Source organism: Zingiber officinale, chromosome 1B (assembly GCF_018446385.1).
Source record: "Zingiber officinale cultivar Zhangliang chromosome 1B, Zo_v1.1, whole genome shotgun sequence".
NCBI classification, from domain to species: Eukaryota; Viridiplantae; Streptophyta; class Magnoliopsida; order Zingiberales; family Zingiberaceae; genus Zingiber; species Zingiber officinale.
In genome coordinates, this window is record NC_055986.1 from 7,514,650 (window position 1) to 7,530,982 (window position 16,333).

Below are 16,333 nucleotides of genomic sequence, written 5' to 3' on the forward strand. Positions count from 1 at the left end.
ATGAGGATCGATATAAAAAGAAATATTTAACACAAAATTAAAAACTCCTTTTATTCTTCATGTGACCACTAAAAAGGAAAGTTTTAAATAAAAATTAAAACTTCCTTTTAACTTCTGTGGCCGGCCACATCTTGGACACCAAGATGTGTTTGGGGCCGGCCACCTCTTGGGCTCCAAATAATGCTTGGTCGACCCCCTTTGCTCCAAGCAAGGATGCGTCTAGCTCATTACTTGGGTAAGAAGTGGACTTTGTGGATGCAAGGCTTTATAGAAGTTACAACAGGGACCGAGAGGAGAAATTGGTTTTGGTCTCCCGATGAGCTTAAGCTTCCTGTGTTCGTCTCGAACACCCAACTCAAATTCATCAATAATAACTCATACCACTAAAGATTTATTATTGAACTACCGAACCAATCCCAAATTATATTATGAGCTCCTTCTTATTATGAGTGCATTAATCTCCCTGTGTTTAAGATATCGAATGTCCATTAATTAAATGAGTCACTGACAACTCACTTAATTAATATCTAGCTCCAAGAGTAGTACCACTCAACTTTATTGTCATGCAGGACTAAGCCCACCTACAGGGTTTACATGACAATCCTGATGAGCTCCTCAAGGGGACATCATCAACCTAGATTTACTAGGACACAGTTTCCTTTTATAATCAACAATACACCATATAAATAATATTATTTCCTAACTTATCGGGTCTATTGATTTAACGAACTAAATCTCACCCATTGATAAATTAACGAAATACATACTAAGTATATGTGCTTGTTATTATATCGGGATTAAGAGTACGCACATCCATAATAACAGAGGTTTTGTTCTTTTATGTAGTCAGTATAAAAAGAAACTACCTCAAATGGTCCTGCTCAATACACACATAGTGTACTAGTACAATTTTATAGTCAAGATAAACTAATACCAAATTACACTACAACCACTCCAATGATTTGTCCCATTCCATCTTGGTTGTGAGTTACTATTTATAATTTATAAGGAACTGATAACATGATCTTCTGTGTGGCACCACACACCATGTTATCTACAATGTAAATTAAATGGACAACTACATTTAACATAAATGGAGACATTTGACCAATGTGATTCTTATATTATATAAAATGCTAGACTTTTAGTATACATCCCAACACTTGGAAGATATGTGTTGATGGATCCTCCACTCGGCAGAGTAGTGGAATAGGTATTCCTCTTATATCACCCAAGGAAGATTAAATGCAATTATCTGTTTGGTTAAATTATAGGGCAACCAATAATGAAGCAAAATATGAGGCCTTAATAGTAGGATTACAAGTTGCTTGGCACGTGGGAGCCACCCGAGTCTTACTCTCTTCTGATTCCCAGTTAGCCGCTTAACAATTATTTAGAAAATTTGAGATCAACAATGAACGACTCAAGTTATATGCAGAAGCATTTGATAAATTAAGGGCAGAATTTCAAGAAGTTAGTATACATAAAATTCCCCGTTTAGATAATCAGACAACAGATGAGTTAGCTAAATTGGTCTCTGCCATAATTCCTTAGAATTTGGATAAGCCTATGGAGCAATCGTTATTGGTAGCTTGCATTGAGAGGCAGGACGATTTAGAATTACAAAGTGATTGGAGAGCGCCAATTATCTTATTCTTACAACGAGGTATTCTACCAACTGATGGAGAGCAAGCATGAGTATTCAAAAAGAGGGTTGGCTGGTTCACTATGGTTGGGGACCAACTTTATAAAAGGGCTTTTTTTTATCCTTTACTTAAATGCATTGAGCTAGATGATATATAGTATATTCTACAGGAAGTGCATCAAGGCTCTTGTGATAGCCATGTAGGAGGTCGGTCTCTTGCTAGGAAAATATTATTGGCGGGATATTTTTAGTCCACTTTGCAAGCTGATGCGTTTGTCTTGTTAGAAGCATCAGAACATTCCTCATCATCCCACTGAATTATTAAAGACTTCCATTGTATCTTATCCTTTTGATCAATGGGAAATAAATATAGTGGGACTATTTCCTATAGCACCTGCTCAGAGGAGATTTTTATTGGTAGTCGTGGATTATTTTTTAAAATGGGTGAAAGTTGAACCATTGGCCAGAATTACTGAATAAGTAGTTATCAAATTCTTATGGCAATATATTATTTATAGATTTAGCATTCCACATAAGCTGGTTTCTGATAATGGAAGATAGTTCCTGTAGGATCGAAAAGAATTTAGATATCTCCACAATAGCATGATATTATCCACTTTGGGCCTAAGCCTTCATGACTTTGCTCTTGGGCTCTCACCAAAAGGCCTCATTCCAATGGAGATATCTTTTCTCTTATAAACCCATGATCTTTTCCATGTGTTTTCAATGTGGGACTATGTTTGCAACCTTGCAACCCCAACAATCCCCCCCCCCTCAAACAAAGGACCACAGGCTTCTCACGTCCGATCCTCGACCCACCATGTCTTCCTGCCCCTCGGTCCACCTGACCTACTAGGACTTCCTTGCCTAACCGCAACTAGGACTTCCTGTCCGGTGTCTGGTCCTCTTGATCTAAACATAGGGGCCTCCACTTTCTTTGTTCGAGGTCAATATTGTACTCAAATGGCTCAATAGACCATAGCTCTTGTGCACAGTCAGCGGTTAAACCTTCTGGCAGTCCGGGCTTTGATATCAATTATAGGATCAAAAAGAATTTAGATATCTCTATAATAGCATGATATTGTCCACTTTGAGCCTAAGCCCTCATGGCTTTGCTCTTGGGCTCTCCCCAAAAGGGCTCATTCCAATGGAGATATCTTTTCTCTTATAAACTCATTATCTTTCCCATGTATTTTCAATGTGGGACTATGTTTGCAACCTTGCAACCCCAACAGTTCCAAGGTAAAAGAATTCAAGAATGGTGTTTGGCATATGGTATTACATAAGCTTTCACCTCTATGGCTTATACATAGAGTAATATGCAAGTCGAGGTAACGAACAGGGAGATTTTCAGAGGACTCAAAATTAAATTAGATCATGTTGGAGGAAGTTGGGTGGACGAATTACCTAGTGTGTCATGGGTATATCGCACAACTTCCCGAGAATCAATAGGTATAACTCCTTTTCATCTGGTTTATGGCGGTGAGGTCATAATCTCGATTGAAATTGGTGTGAAATCTAATCGGAGGTGCTTATATGATGAGGATAATGCTGATCAACGTCTTATGGAGCTTGACTTGATAGAAGAAGTACGGGACAAGGCAGCAACTCGGCTTATATCATATAGTCAAATAATGAGATAAAATTATAACAAAAGGGTTATCCCTCAATTCTTTTAGGTGGGCAATCTAGTCTGGAAATGTATCAAGCCAGTCGGAGATGTAAACAAGCTAGAGTCACAATGGGGAGGACCTTATAGAGTGGTATAAAAGCTCGTCTTTGGTTCTTACTATTTAGAAGATGCTGAAGGCCGGAGATTAGATAGACCTTGGAGTGTCAATCATCTACAACCTTATATAGTTGGACAAGTATGCCTATAACTTATTTTTATATTTTACTCAATACATTTAATGAAAAGTGTAGGCAGAATTATTACAGTCGATCAATCGTATCAGATGGTTGGAGACTTTAAACCCCATAGTTGATCAGTCACATCAGACAACCGGAGACTTTAAACCTCACAATTGATCGGTCGCATAGAATGGCCGGAGACTTTAAACCCTACAGACGATCAGTCGCGTCAAACGGCCAGAGACTTTAAACCTTACAGTCGATCAGTCATGTTAGACGGCTGGAGACTTTAAACCGTACAGTTGATTGATCGTGTTAGACGGCTAGAGACTTTAAACCTTATAGTCAATCGGTCACGTCAGACGGCCCGAGACTTTAAACCTTACAGTCAATCGGTCGTGTCAGATGGTTAGAGACTTTAAACCTCACAGCCGATCGGTCGTGATAAACAGATGGCCAAAAACTTTAAACTCTACATAGTCAAGCTCGACTCTAAACTTCATACAGTTGAACCATGACTTTAAATCATATTCATTCTAGATATCATGAAATATTTACAAATATCCAATCTGTTTATTTTGCTCGGCATCACAGATACGATCGATTTATTATTCAATCCGAGAATTTATTATGGAGAGTGTTTATATAAATATCCAGTCTGTTTATTTCTCTCAGCATCACAGATCTGATCAATTTATTATTCAGTTCAAGAATTCATTATGGAAAGTGTTTATATAAATATCTGGTCTGTTTATTTCGCTCGGCATCACAGATCCAATTGGTTTATTATTCCGTCCAAAAATTCATTATGGAGAGTGTTTATATAAATATCCGGTCTGTTTATTTCACTCGGCATCACAGATCTGATCGGTTTATTATTCAGTCTGGGAATTCATTATGGAGAGTGTTTATATAAATATCTAGTCTATTTATTCTGCTTAGCATCACAGATCCGATCAGTTTATTATTCAGTCTGAGTATTCATTATGGAGAGTGTTTATATAAATATTCAATCTATTTATTATTTTTTCTGGAAGTTCATCAAGGAGCTTACTCATGTGTGTTCGAATGAGTCATTTCGCTCGGCATCAATTAAGGAGAATTTCTTGGGGCGTGCAACATGAACATATTAAGGAGCTCATTGTCTCTGTAAAGGTGTTGATGACTCTGGAGCAGCATTAAGTCACGAAAAGCAATAGGTATCATTTAACATTGCTTTGAATATTTTTTGAGCATGCTACTTCTATAAGATAACACAAGCCATAAGATAGCACAAGAATGGAGTATACGGATACATGTTTAATCAAATTTACTTAGGATATCTTTTGAAAGCTCTCTATTAAGCCGACGACGATCTATGAAATTCAGAAGGGGGTCGGTAGATAGTAATCACCCTCCCGTAACTACTGAATGACTCGTCCAGCTACATGACTAACAGTCTTCACAATATGGGTGACAAATGGCTGGCCAAATGCAAGAGAGTCGAGATAAGCTCTTCGTTTAGCTTCACCTCGCTCGTCTTCCCTTGCCTTATAGGACTGTAGTTCAGATTAAGCAGTGTCTCGCTCGGCTTGGAGAGTATCTCATTCAGTTTTGATATGGTTTAGCTTAGATAATAATGAAGCTATTTGTGCATCTTGGGCTCTCAACTTCTCCTGATTAGCCAACAATAAAAAATCCTTAGAAGCTAACTCTTGGCTTCACTATAAAAAATGTGACTTCTTGCAGTGCAACATCAACGTCGTGCGGTTAAAGTGCACCATTAATAATAGTTTTTACGGCACACCCAATTATGTGCACTGCGGATAGTGTAATATTTATACAAACGACAGCATACATAAAAAATACGCTGTCAATAATATTTTCTACGGCATACAAAGTGCTCTATTAAAACATAATATTAACAGTGTACGGAGGGCGCTGTTAATACCTATCATATATATAAATGATGGCGTGAAAAAATGCATGCTTCCAATAAGTATTATAAAATTTTAATAGCGTATAATATTCATCGTTAATTGTTTTCAAACTCTTCTAATATATTTTTGTCGAAACATCTCGTCTACTAATTATTTGCCAAAACTTTTTGCTCCCGCATGTTGGAACCCCAAGGTTATTTTTGGTATAATCAACCAAGTTAGGTTAGGTCCTGTTATTTTTTTATCCTTGTGTCTAAGTGTGCAAGAGCTTAGGAGCACAGGAAGTCAAGCGTAAGACGCGGCTAGCGAGAAGGACTACACGGGAGAGAGCTGGTGAGCTCGGTGCGTCTGAGGGACGAGATGCTGCGGAAGAGTACTCTGGTGGACGAGAAGGATGCGCGTGACGTTCGAGGGACGAGAATCCAGAGCGGAATCCTATTGGAGGAGGCTGGAAATTGGGTTCGGATGAGCCCTATTCCTGTGGCCGAAATCACCCAGGAGACTGCAGCAGCAAAGGAGCGAAGTGGAGCTATAAGTGCTGCTGGAGATGCCTTCAATGGCTGTTGAAGGTGCCTCAGCCATTGAAGGCGTCTCCGCGCCTTCTGTGGAAGGCGCCTTCCATGGCTGGAAGGTACCTTCAATGAACAGTGCGAAGGCACCTTTCAAGGCTATAGAAGGCGCCTTCGTCCAGTCAGCTTGACCGTTGCCAAGGGATAAAGCTTTATCCCTTGGCGCCTCACTGGAGGCGCCCTCCAAACCCTTGGGAGGCGCCTTCAAGCTTCGGATAATATTTTTCGGGAGTTATAAAATGACCCCTGGACCTAGGAAATTAACAACAACTTGAGTATTCAATTTTCTAGTCTTTTCTGAGCTATTAACGAGTGTAAAAGGTTTCTCCACCTTTAGTGAAGGAGATTCTTAGTGAGCGTTCATTTGCCTTGGATTAATAACCATCTAGGTTGTAACCAAGTAAACTCTGGTGCCTTTTACTATTGTTTTAAGTTGTTATTTCTGTTATAATTGCTTTACTAATCCGAGTCAAAAGATTGAGAAGGTGTTTTATTCTTGTGTTTCAGGCAACCCAACACTCTCCAGCCGACCTACCAAGTCCAACAAGTGGTATTAGAACCTAACAGGTTCAGGAGGACTAACTGCTGAATGAAGCACACGAGATGACTTGTTCAAGCATCCATCCACCAAAGTTCGAGGGGGACTTCGCCAACTTGAAAAAGAAAATGGAGGCATTTATCAAGACTGATTTCAATTCATTTTTAATAATGGAGTTTGGTTATGTAGCACCTGAAGGTAAAGATAAATATCACTGGACCAAGAAGGAGCAAGCTGATTTTGTGACAAACGGGAAAGCAGAGTTCTATCTGCTAAGCGTTCTACTGCCACAAGAAGTCAGTCGAATCGGAGCCTACGAGTCTACGAAGGAGCTCTAGGAGAGTTCCTAGAACTACATGAAGGAACCTTGGAGGCGAAACTCGCAAGACGGGATCTGCTCAGAAACCATATCAGCAACATCAAACTGGAACAAGGTGAAACAGTTGCACACCTTCATTCAAGGATCAAGGAGCTCATCACTGGACTCATGAATCTTGGAGAAAAGGTAAGTAACCGAGATTCACTAAGGTACGCGCTTAATGCATTCCCTAGAGGTACTAAATGGGCATCATTAGTAGATGTCTATTACATATCTAAGGATTTAGATTCAACTACGTTAGAAGACTTATTTTCTACCTTTGAAGTCCACGAAACAAGATGTGTAGATCCAAAGGAGCCAAAGCACAATATTACCTTTAAGGTAAAGATGGATGAACAAACGTCAGAATCCTCTCTCGACGATAGCGAAACAGTAATGATGGTAAGCCAGTTTAAGAAATTGTTTAAAACTTGAAAATCTAACCATCTGCAGGGTAGAAAGAAAAGGACAATCGATGCTACCACTGCAATGAAGAAGTGCATGTTAAAGACAATTGCCCTAAGTTAAAGATCAACGAGAAGGACAAAGGCAAGAACAAGAAGCTCGTTCAAAAGAATAAATACAAGATCCTAAAGGTGACGTGGGACGAAACGTCGTCCGAATAAGAGGTCGAAGCCTTTTTCGAACTTGCGTTGACGGCAAGTCTTCAAGAAGATGAACACGAAGAAAGTTCTTCCGAAATGAGCATCGAAAGCATCGATGAAGGGGGAGCTATATCAAAAGAAAGCAACAGTTCAGGAGGAGCTACGGATGACGGGATCGACAATGTAAGTCAGGTACTATCTCTTCCACCTGATAAGCTATTCAAATTTGTTAAGTTTTTATCAAAAAATTGTTGCAAGTTAAATAAAGAAAATTTAGATTTAAAAATACAATTGTCCAAAGCATGTCCACTAGATTTATATGATAATTTAAAAATAGAAAATGAAAAATTAAAAACAGAGATAGAATATATGAAAAATCATGCATGCTCATATAATAAAGATTATAAAAATATGAACTGGTATCTTAGATTTCACAGGGGTCAAATCAGAAAAATATCCAAAAGTTACGTACGCCCGAAATTTCTAATTAGCCCAGTTGGAAGGAACCTATATTGGGTTCAGAAAACTTGTCTTAATTAAAAGTTTAATTAGACTTAGGGTTTTCAGAAAGTACATTAAATGTTTGATTTCATTATGAGGCTTTGTCTAGAAGTGGTTGATGATCCAATTATTAAGAAGGCCTAGTGCCTCGTTACAGCCTAGAAGTCGATTAACAAAATAAAATGTTTAATTGACAAACTGATAAGCATGAAATAGTGAGTTAAAATAATGCTTTCAATTTTTGTCAATTTCATAACTTAGAAAATTTTTCCAAAACTTAGAGTTTCAAAAATTATTGCAATTTTTCTAAGTGATATCAAAATGATTGTTCAAAATATTTTTTTTTTCAAAAATACTTATTTTTTGGAAAGTTACCCTTAGCTTTTTTGTTACCCCATTTTTTTTATGTGATCAAAGGGGAAGAAGAGAAAATTAAGTCTAGGGGGAGGTATAATTAAAATTTTAAATTTTAAAATTTAATCATTTTGCACTTTATTGCATACTTGTATTTTGATTGCTTTAACTTTATATTTGTTAACCCTAACTTAACTTAGGTTGCTCACATAAAAAAAGGGGGAGATTGTTCGAACCCCAAGGTTATTTTTGGTGTGTTCAACCAAGTTAGGTTAGGTCCTGTTATTTTCTGATCCCTGTGTCTAAGTGTGCAGGAGCTTAGGAGCATAGGAAGTCGAGCGGAAGAAACGGCTAGTGAGAATGATGACACAGGAGAGAGTCGATCGGCTCGGTGCGTCCGAGGGACGAGACGTTGCGGAAGAGTACATCGGTGGACGAGAAGGACGTGCGTGATGTTTGAGGGACGAGAAGCTGGAGCGGAAGCCTACTCGAGGAGAAGCCCGGAAATTGGGTTCGGGTGAGCCCTATTCCGATGGCCGAAATCACCCATGAGATCGCAGTAGCAAAGGAGTGAAGTGGAGGTGTAAGTGCTGCTAGAGGCGCCTTCAAAGGCTGTTGAAGGTGCCTCCGCGTCTTCTGTGGAAGGAGCCTTCCATGGCTGGAAGGTGGCTTCAATGAACAGTATGAAGGCGCCTTCCAAGGCTATGGAAGGCACCTTCGGCCAGTCAACTTGACCGATGCCAAGGGATAAAGCTTTATCCCTTGATGTCTTGCTGGAGGAGCCCTCCAAACCCTTGGGAGGTGCCTTCAAACTTCGGATAAGATTTTTCGGGGGCTATAAAAAGACCCCTGGACCTAGAAAATTAACAACAACTTGAGTATTCAGTTTCCTAGTCTTTTCTGAGCTATTAACGAGTGTAAAAGGCTTCTCCGCCTTCAGTGAAGGAGATTCTTAGTGAGTGTTCATTTGCCTTAGATTAACAACCATCTAGGTTGTAACCAAGTAAATTCTGGTGCCTTTTATTATATTTTTTAAGTTGTTGTTTCTTTTATAATTGCATTACTAATCCGAGTCAAAAGATCGAGAAAGTGTTTTATTCTTGTGTTTCAGGCAACCTGACCCTCTCTAGCCGGCCTACCCACTCCAACACCGCATTTATTTTTCCGCCAAACTCCTCACGCTACAAACCCGCGAACCAAAACCTCACGCCGAAACCCCTCCCATAAAAACCTAAACTCACGATCTCTGATCTCCTCATGTAAACCTAAACTCCCAATTCCTCACATGAACTCCCTTTGCTGACAACTCTAAACTATGTCTCCGTCAATATCTCTGTCCATCCTCTCTCTGGCAAAGCCCTCTCCGCTGAAGCCCTCTGCCAAATTGAACTTTGTCGAGATCTTTTTTGGTACCAACCATCTTAATCCAAGTAATTATCTCTTATGTCAGTAGGATTTGCTTCATTATTTATGATATAGTTATAGATCTTTTGATTTGAATGTGACTTCTAGCTCCATGCTTTTATTAGATTCGTTCTTCACTTTGTTTGGGGGGGGTTGTTAGTTAATTTGGGGAAACAAAATGTTTCCGTTAATTGTTTTTTATGAGTTCTCCTGGTTTTGATTTCTAGTTGGTTTTGATTGATTAAACTCCATCTCTTGGTATTCCAATCTAGGTTTCACCAATGCCTCTTACGATTTTAGTTCATCTTCATCTATTATTGGGGTTTTGATCTGGTTTTATCTGCAAAAATAGAACTTTTTTTTTAGTGTAGAATCAAGATCATACTAAAGGGTTCATTTTATAGTTTTGAATCATTCTGTCTAATCCATCTTTCCTTTAGGATCCTCTAGTTTTCCCTCAGTTATCATGTGTAGATGTAATTGTCACTTTAGGGGGAAGAGTACTCTAGACTCTAGAGATTAGTTCCTAAGGTCTCTTCTAATTGTTTCCCCTTCCTTTTCATTTATTTATTAATGTTGATTTTAGTTTAAAGACATACCAATATGAGAACAAGGGGATCATTATTTATATGCTCCATCAACTATCTATAAAACTTTGTTGATTTTGGTCGAAAGGAACTCCCTATTGACTATATAAGTTTTGTTTGTGCTTTGCCTACATGTGAATAGAATGTCTTATTTCATTATTGGTGTGTCTAATTTTAGTTTGTATGTGCAAGTTTCTCTAGCTCATGTGATAAGCTAGACATAGATGGTTTTATTCAACTTATAATATTTGCCTATGTTTTTGTTCTACTTATATTAAAATCAGATAATGCAAGCTTTAAATTTAATGGAATTATCTCATTAAAGAACACATCAAGGATGCGTATCTTCAGCATAATTGACTAACTCATCTGGTATTAATATGAAAAAGTAGGAGCTTAAAACTCTAACACCAGGAATGTCAATATCCCAAATAACTTCCATTGCATTAATAAACAATAAGAGAATTCTTTTCTCATAGTTGTTTACAAATTTAAGCATATTTTAAAATAAATAAAAATCCTATGCAAATCCTTTCTATATTTTCCAATATCAAATAAATAGTAATTATAGTTGATCTGCATTGTTGTAACAACCTGCCTTCTACTAACTAAGCTTTAACGCCGGACCATCACATTATGTTGTGCTAACTATTCCATGACCATCATTAAGTCTAGATGCGGAAGCTGTACTAATTAAAACTTTGCTAAACTATTATCTTTTCTTTATTCTACATGTGCTAAGGGGTGTAATCTAAACTATTCATGTCATATTACCTCCCCCTATGGTCAAGGAACTTAACTAAGGGTTCCTGGCTGATATCAGGCCTCCCAATCGATCCACGGATCGATTGGAATGGCTTGATCGATCCATTGATCGATCCAGGTGGCTACTGTATACGGAACTTAGGTTGGATCGATCCAGTGATCGATTCAGTACGCTACTGTGCTCGGGGCAATATTCTGGATCGATCGGCTGATCGATCCAGACTGGCCAATCGATCCAGTGATCGATCCCAGGGCTTACTGTTCGCGACAGAAGGCATCCGGATCGATCGGCTGATCGATCCAGGAGCTTACTGTTCATGGTACGAACTTCTCAATCGATCGGCTGATCGATTGAGAAGCCTCCAATCGATCAGCCGATCGATTGGGGTTTCTGATTTCGTACCAGAATTTCAGCACTGTTTCGTGCCTCAATCACACATACCAATTCTAAAATGATTTGGAAACATTCTAACATCACATAACTAATGTTCTAAGCATGGTAGAGTGCATAATTTACTAGTTCATGGCATTTAAACATACTAAAGTGCGAAACATGGTAAAATGCTAAAAAGTTCCAATGATTTAAACAAAACTTGCTATATCCCTAAGATCTTTATTCCAAGTTCCATCCACACACATCTTTGCAGCATTGTCCTCCAGCCTCCGCTAGTTCATCTTCCCTTTACCTTTATCTGCAGTATAAGGAAAATAGTATCTGTAAGCTTGAGAGCTTAGTAAGAAACCATCTACCTCACTAAAACATGCATTCGATGCAATATTATGTTTTTAAAACATGCTACTTGAAATACATACTGAATATGCTAAGCATGGCATGACATACAACACATAGAAAGCAAAACTGATCATAGTAATAGAGCTAATCATAAACTATCATGTTGTATCAACAGAAAGCTACACCGATATAAAACTGAGCTAAGCTAATGCTAATCTGATGCTAAAGCTGAACTGAATTCACATAACTATTTTGTGATGTTTGAAAACTATATTCATAAGTAGGTTAAAATAGTAATCATGCTACTGTTTGGGCCTGGCAACTGTACTTGCTGTGCGCGCATCCCTAACTAAACCCGGGGTTACAAATTCTGAATCTAGTAGGGTTACTAGGTTAGCTGAACCTAGGGACGATTATGGGAGCCCAACCCAATGGATATCTAATCCAGTACAGTGCCACTGAGAAAATAAAATACTGAACATAGCTAATTATTACTTGTCTTGCTCTTTCTAGGTTATCTGAACCTAGAGCTAGGTTGTCTGAACCTAGAGACGATTGTGGGAGCCCACCCATTGGACATCTAGTCCTATAAGAGCTATAGCAAGACTAAATAAACTGTGAAAATGCTTCTATTGCATTTATCTAAGCTAATAAAATGCCTAAGTTGCATTTGACTGCGCTATCAATTTATTCGAACACTTGGTATGCGCTAGTTCGCATCCTTTGTGCCGAAAATCTACCTACTACCAAAATGAAGCATAAAATTCATACGACAGCTACTTATACTGCAGGTGAGGGGTTTCTTACCTCCTGCTCGAAGTTTCTTACGATTCCAATCGCTAGATTTCCGGAGAAGACGATCCTTTCGACGATCTTCTCGCGTCTATGCATTCCTCTCGCGGAGGGGAGCGCCCTCGTGTCGGAGTCGTCGCCAGAAGATGCTCCTAGAGCCTTTGGGATGAAACCCTAGCCCTTGGGGGCTTGGTGCGCCGAGAGAAGGAGAAAAGGGAGAGGTGGCGTCGGTGAGGGTTTGAGGGAGAGGAAATCGCGAATAGAATAAAACCTCACTTATTAATTTCCTATTTGTATTAAGTGGGTAACTCAGCCCAAATCTAATATAAATTTAATTGCCTCCCTTTTCTTTCAGCACGACCCTGCTGCGTTCACCTGGTTACTAGAGTCCGCTATAGGTCGTAGGACCCAACAGGTCTCGGGTTCAATTCCCGCGTAGGCTATTTTCGTTATTTATTTATTTTTGCTACTTCCGCTAATCCAAAAATTCCATAAAAATATCCTAAAATTTCAGAAAAATACTAGGATATTTCTAATAATTATTTTGAGAATTTTCAGGTGTTACAATCCCCCATACCTTATAAAAAGTTCGTCCTCGAACTTAGAATAACTCTGGGTACTTCTGTCTCATATTGGCTTCTGTCTCCCAGGTTGCCTCTTCTGCTGTGTGACTGTAAAATACCGAAAATAGGAAAATATTGATAAAGGAATTTTCTAGAATTTTTGGAAATTTTTCGGGAATTTTTCGGAGCTCGTATGGATGAGTTATCGGGGATAAAAAAAGGGGCCGAGAAAGCCTGTTTAGGCTACCCCATTTAAGCGAGGAAAAGTTATTTTTCTTTTCCTTTTTATTTTCTTTTTTCTTTTATTCTCATTTCTTCTCCATCGCCGTTTCTTCCTCAAACTCGCGCCTCCTCTCTCGAGTTTTCCCCGACGCGTGCCCTAACCGGCGCCGCAAACCGCCGCCGCCTCCCTCTCCTCTGCCGACGCCGACGAAGCCAGGGAACAGAGAGCTGGCGGCTGAGCTTCGCCTTTCCTCTCCCTCTTCCCTCTCGGTGCCCTACTTCACGCTGATTCCTCCTCTCCCTCTTCCTTTCTTCTTCCCTGACTTCGCCACTGGGATCGGGACGCGCCGCCGCCCCTTTCTACCGGAAGCCACTTCCAAGCCATGTTCTAGATCACCAATCGGCCACCTCTGCCCTAGCTTCTTCACTGTTGCACACCGCCGGCCTTCTCCACCCCGTCGCCTGTGCCCTAGTACCGTCGCCGGCCACCAGGACCGAACCACCACAAATCGTTGCCCTCTGTGCCCTAGCTTTGGTTGGATACCACGGGCTCAGCCGCAACATTGAACTAGAGATTCGACAGTGGGCTGATAGAAGAGCATTCCGGCCACTGTTGCTTGCTACCATCGCCGGAGAAGGTCAGGTAATGGTCTTGTTAATTACAACAGAGATGTAGATTTTGGTATGCTACTGTAAGGATTTTCAATTTGCGAGTTTTGGGAATTTGTTGTTCAATTGGCAGTGAACAGCAACGTGAAGAAATTCATGTTGGATTTCTGACCATGAAGAGCATTGCTGATTTGAGAGTTGCTGATTGGAATGTGAAGCCAACACAAGAAATTGATGTAACATTGATGATCATGTTGTTGACCAAGCATCAACATGTTGGAGAGCAATTGTTGGTCCTCCAAGTTGAACGTTATTGATTGGGTGGTTCTTCTAAGCAACCAAGTTGTGGTTCTGTGCTGATCAAGAGAGGGATGTGCTGCTCTTACTTCTTCGGCTGTGTAGCACAATAGTAGTTTGGTGAAAAGAAGGTCAGGTGCTCGAGTTATTTTGGAAATTTGGTTACCGAATTGAAAATGATGTCTTGAGTTTCATTTTGATACGGACAGTGAAGTGCAGGTGATTTATTGGGTTCCAGCAGTTAATCATATTCCAGCAGCGATATCCCTAGCAGTGGATCATTATTAGGGACTATGAGTTTAAGGTATAGTTTATGTATCGAATTATTGATAAATTGGAGTACTAGATGCTTAGATTTATTAGGGTTTTACCCTAATTGAGTCTCAAGGATTTTTATTTGGTTATGCATTTGAGTTGTAGCTAAATAAAAATATATGTATGTTGGTGACACAGGACTTTGACGCGAGACGAGTATCTTGACGTCGGATTTGGACTGGATATGCTCCTTATATTTGAGGCGGGTACCTCTTGACTTATCTTTTATGATATTGTCATTTGGATATGCATAGTATTTTATAACTACAAGCAATGAACATGTTTGTCTTTGGTATGTCACTGTTTGATATCCATAGCATGTTAGGTTTATCGCTTGTGACGTATCCGTGCTTATATCATGTGATTTATTGCCATGAGTACTGTATTACCATGAGTATCTTAGTTTCTAGAATAAGTGACATACCATGTTTTACTGAGGTTAGGACTAGGTTCTGGACTTTTGGTTTCAGTCATATGTATCGAGATTATCTGATACTTAGGTTTTATGCCATGACTGGCTTGTGTACCTCTAATTGTATATCATATATGATACGTGTACCTAGACCTTGATTCTTGATATGTGCATATTGTTGGTACATATGTTATGGAAGGAGATATGTTTAGGATCTAGGTTTCTATACCATAGAGGACCTGTATGCCCTAGATCCGTGGATTGACCTACTGATACTGTGGTACCCATATTATGTATATATGGATTTTTCTATGCTGATCAGGATGTTCCATACTTATTATGTTCAGGACATAGGTTTTTGATATTCTATCTGACCTGTGTATTCTAGATTTTGGTATGTGACCATCGCTTTTACAGTACCCATTTTGTATATATGGATATGGTTATGTTGATCAGTTTTTGTTATGCATAGTGACATGCATCATGATTGCTTGCTGTGCGATTGTCGGCTCCACTATGGTTGAGCCCATCGCCAGTTACATGTACTGCACACACCCCCACTCATGGTTTAGTGGTATATCAGGCAGGTGTGTGGCGGTTCTGCTGTTTGGCTCCGTTGGTCTGAGGACTCAGCGTGGTAGCCGGCAGACAGTTCCGCTCTGTTTGGCTCCGCTGGCATTTAGTGTAGCAGCGTAGTAGCCGGTGGACTCTGTTTGGCTCCGTTGGTCAGGTGACTCAGCGTGGTAGCCGGCAGAGATACCTCCCCGTCATCGTGTACCGGGAGTTGAGAGCATTGAGCTCCCCCATTTATGATTTGAGGTCACAGGACAGGAGTACTCCGACAGCATCCCGTCCACTCGGTCACTCATCAGGAGTAGTGACGACAGAGTGCACGGTTGTCACAGCCCTACCCACTCGGTCTCACCATTTGTGTGTGAGATGACTGACTGGCGTTAGGGGTGACCAGGACGCATCATTAGCATCATATGCATTGATGTATTTATATTATTGTGATTGCTGCATTTGGTTGCTGCATTTTAGTTGGATGCATACCTTTGACCTGCATACAGGATTATTGACACTTTCGGTTTGACGACCCTTTTGTCTGGATAGGAGTTCCTGGTGAGTACAGCTTCCTCAGTTACCTTTCAGTTTTGCATATTCCCTATATATATGATTAGGAAGCTGTATTCCATGTTGGTTGCTGTTAGATATATCTTACTACTCATGTCCATTGGTATTCGCTGAGTTGTTGAACTCACCCCCGTTGACACTATCTTTTTCAGGTACCAGG